Here is a 4,835-nt window from a genome sequence, read left to right on the forward strand (position 1 = left end):
AAATATAACTTAAAACGTGAAATTCATTTTTCCCCACTTTTTGGACCCTACCTCGCTGAGCGCGGTCTATGGCTTGCCCTTGCCTTGCTTTGGAGCGAGCTCATCGAGCTCCCCTATCCATTTTACACTTAGTCAAAATTTCACGTTTTTCCGTTCATCAACAGTGTCCAGTAAAATGGGCATAACTCCTAACACAGAGCTCCGTTCGGGCTCCACAATATACCGTTGGAAAGATATTTCAAAGGGCTACAATTTAATTTTTAAGTTTTCTCGAATTCACAACAGAATTCCATGAAATTGGGCTAGAAGGCAGTCGTATCGAAAACTTAGCCGATTCTATCGAATCTTCAGCGCCTTACTATTAGCCATCTTGCGACGATCATATCTTACTACTTAGATCTCTAATAGGCTTGGTGCTTGTGTGGTTAGAAAGGTATTTCTACATACTATAACTTTGATTAAGGGTACTTTCTCAAATTCCCAACTAATCAAGGGGTTACGGCTACCCGAAGTAGGCCTATCAACCATTTTGGCAAAACGTTTAAACCTTTAGTTTTTCCACTAAAATTATAACGATACGAGTCTAATATTAGTTCTAAGATACGGGGTGTAATATTATCTCCCCCTTGGGATTATTCGTCCTCGAATGATTGTCTTGGTTATAATTGCGGCTAATTCTGAGACTCTACGGAAGCTTGGCAGAGTTTACTCTGTAACTCAGATACAAGAAACTGATTAGCTGAGACACATGATCACTGAACTAGCATGAACACTTGCTTGCTGAACTGAATGAATACATGATTACTGAACTGCTGAGATACCGAACTGATTGTCTACTGAACTGTTTGAATACTGAACTGACTGAATGCTGGACTGACTGAATACTGGACTGGCATGAATATGTGAGTACTGAACTGACATGAATATTATAACATGAGATCTGAATACTGGCGACATAAATATCGAGACATGAGATCTGAATAGCGTGCTATGTCTGACCATATGTCCGAGAATGAAGAACTGTTCTGAGGTTCTTTATATCTTATGCTAACCCTTCGGGTTTTCAAATATCCCACTGGACTTACTGACTATTTACGCATCTCCCCCTTAGACCAAAGACTAACATCCTATGCTTGTGAATTCTTCTCTTTTGTTGGGATCCAATTAACTTCCCCTATCTTCTATAATTTTTTTTTGTACTCTACAACACTGGCGCCTCATTTCTTCGACTCACTTCTGAGCAATTCTTCCTTACTGGGAAAACTGAATTGCTTACCTGAACGGGTTGCTACTGTATTCGTAACTAGCATGCTCTGTATTAACGACTTAACTTTGTTCACCCTATCGGTCTTGGGGAAACTCTTTTCTGATAACTCTTGAAGGCTCTTCTTCTATAGCTTGCTCTTTTACTGCTCAGATGGTTTTCTTCTTTCACCAATTTCTATACCTTGAATTTAACTTAAACCCTTTGGGCTCTAACACGCATTCGGTGTATTCAAACGGTTACCCACTCACTAGTGTTAACTTAACTAAGTAACTCCAATCGTACTCTCGATGCCCAAAACCCCAAACTACACTCTCTTAAACCTCGGATAAAATCTCCAATTTCCTACTTCAAATCCATGATTTTCAGGGTTAAATCTAGCATAGATTCGTATATAATCACAAAAAATTGTTGTAGAATCGTTATCTCAGTTATATTTCGATCACAAGTCGAATCTCTCTCCAAATAAAATCATAACTTATTTCTACCAAAATCGAGCTAGAATGATGAAAATCTCGTAATTAGTCACTTATATTGGGGTTATCACAGTTGTAGTGGCCAGCCTCACAGTTACGGCATCACAATTGTGAACCTTGATACGCAATTGCTACTGGTCCTCAAGTGGTTTTCATCGCAAAAGCAACCACCCATTCACAAGTGGGAGACCTCCGGCAATTTTTGTTCTAAAACTCACTTGAATTCTTTGAGTCCCTACAGGAACCCCTCAAATAAGTTTCAAATGGTTAAATGTACCTGTTCAAAGTCTCAAATATAAAAATGGAGCGTTAAAATTTAAGTCGAGACTCGGTTGTTACATTACTCACCACTTCGAAAAACGTTCGTCCTCGAACGAGTATAGAATTGTACGTGAATTGCCAAACAACTGCTAACATTTGTTCCGCATGTCTGACTTAGAAACACTTTTTAAAAGCTTGGCCAAGCATTAATTGCTTCTCAAAAGTGTTTTTTAAATTAATTGGTCAAACACAAACTGCTTTTCTCCAAAAGTATTTTGTTAAAAAGCACTTTTCAAAATAAGTTGATTTTAGAAGCTTGGCTAAATAGGCTATTAGTCTCCTGAGAAGCTTTCTCTATCGAGTGATTCTTCGAAAACACTTTTCTCGAAGCTATCTCTTTTGACCTCAACTTCTGGACTTATCTGCCAAAAATCGTTTTGGGCTCTTCCTCATAAGTTAGGTTCTCATCTAACTGCACCATATCCAACTTCAATACGTCGGACTTCTCCTCGATATACCTCTGCAACATATATACGTGGAAAACTGAATGAATCGCTGTCAATTCCCAGTGGTAAGGCAAGCTTGTAAGCTAATTCCCCGATCCGCTCCCAATTTTCAAACAGGCCTATGAATAAAGGCGGATCCAGGATTTAAAATTTAGGGGTTCAACCTTTTAAGATTTTTAATTGAACCCATTGTATTTTAAAAGTTATGGGTTCATATGTACTATTTATTACAATATTAATAATTTTTTACACATAAATTTATGCTCCGCGACGAGAGTTAGGGGTTCAATTAAACCCCCACCTTTAAGCCTACATACGCCCCTACCTATGAACCTGGAACTCAATTTTCCTTTCTTGCCAAAATGCATCACGGTACTCTCCGTAGGTGAGACTGCCTACACTTCATAGGTGTGACTTTCAACATTACCTTCAGAACATGGAAGGCCATGCAATTGTGATTATTATGGACTACAGTTACCCTCTTATCCGTATCCGTTGGATACTAAGATATTTTAGATTATTTCGGTTCATCTGTTAGGTATTAAAAACTGTTGTCTATTGAGTAGATTGATGAAGATCCCATTACTTGTTAGAATCTGCATTTGTAGAAGATTGAAGTGTTGCATTTGTTTTAGGCTATGGCGCTCACGATGGTAATAATTTCATTTCAGATAAGTATATAGGGGGCCGTAAATGGTCACCTATAAAGCTTAATTGTGAGGTTAAAAATTTGGCACAAGTTTAGGATGGTTTTTATGTAATATAAATTTAACCTTTTTTTTTTTTTTTCAATTGACAAATTAAATAGTATACTAGAAACTTATGGAAATTGTTCCGTTCATAGGATGCCGATGAAGACTTTCCCTCTCTATATGTGTTTTCTCTCCTCTTTGCAAGGTTACAAGCTTTTATTAACACTAGTTAAATTTCTATCCAAATTTTCTTTTTTTCTTATCTAATTTTCCTTCTTTTTTTTTGGGTACAATTGGAAGAAACTTTTCTTATCTAATGTGCTTCGTCAGATGCCCCCCTTTCCTTTAATAAAGTGAAAGACCTATGGGGGCATGTTGTCCTCCACCACATAATTACAAGGAGTAAGGTAAAGTTTATCTCAATTTCAACTAACCAAACTTACGACTTTTGAGTTGGTTTTATTGTTCATAAAGGTGTTTGAAGTATTAAATCAATTAGAAGTGCTAAAATCACAAAATCCTTCATATTAATCAGAATTTATCAAATACTATGATTTTTTCAAACCGAACACTCTTACTTGAATAACATAAAATTATTATTTTGCTTTAGTCTACTGCCAAGCTTAATTACATCTTGGCCTTACCGATCATATGTGATTTATAATCCCTAATTAATTTAAACGTATTATGATTATAAAGCATGAAGAATCTTTTGAACTACCTCCCACCCAATATTATATTTTGTTATTAGTTTCTTCTTCGTTTTGTAATAGAACATGTGGGTATAGTACTCATCCTTTCTCATCCTCTTCTTCGGATGAAATTCGCTAGCAAGTTTAACGAGCGTCCAATTTAAATGCTGGCATTACTACATGAGATTCTCTACATTATTGTTTCAGATTGTCCTCTCATGATCATATGTGTTTGGTCGTTTGATATTTTGCTACCAAGGGTATGCAGCTCACTAAATTATGTGTTTATGGACTATAAGATGGAATTAATTTAAAATTATTCCTACTACCACATCTGTGGTATAATATAAATTCATTTGCATATCCAGTTAGTGTTTGATTAGAGGCGGAGTCAGAATTTTATGTTTATGAATTTTGAAGTATTATCTTAAAAGGACTGGATTCTAAAAAAATTATTTATACATATGAAGTGAATTTTTTAATACAAATATAGTATTTTGATCAAAACTACTAATTCTGTAACTTCTTCTTTTAACTTTGCCCGTGGTATCGACCTCCTCACCATCATAATGTGTTGGGATGGGTTATTTAGTAGCGTCTCATTTGTCTTTCTATTTTTTCTTTTTGCATTTACCATATTTCTACTATATAGAAACATGAGTTTCTATATAGGATCGTCGTCCACCCCAGGGGACCCACTATCCTATATAGAAACTCATGTTTCTACATACCCACTAGAGCTCACTCTTCTATAATTTTAAAAAATTAAAAAATTAATGACTCACTCTTCTATAATAGTAGAAATTAAAAAAAAAAAAATTAAGGTGGGGTCCACGTGAAGAAGTACGAGACAATTGCAAAAAAAAAAAAGAATATTTAAATAATGATAATAAGTTCAGAAAATGGTAAAGGTACGCTTAGAGAAAATTTAAAGAAGAGAAATT

Source organism: Lycium barbarum, chromosome 2 (genome assembly GCF_019175385.1).
Source record: "Lycium barbarum isolate Lr01 chromosome 2, ASM1917538v2, whole genome shotgun sequence".
Taxonomy (NCBI): Eukaryota; Viridiplantae; Streptophyta; class Magnoliopsida; order Solanales; family Solanaceae; genus Lycium; species Lycium barbarum.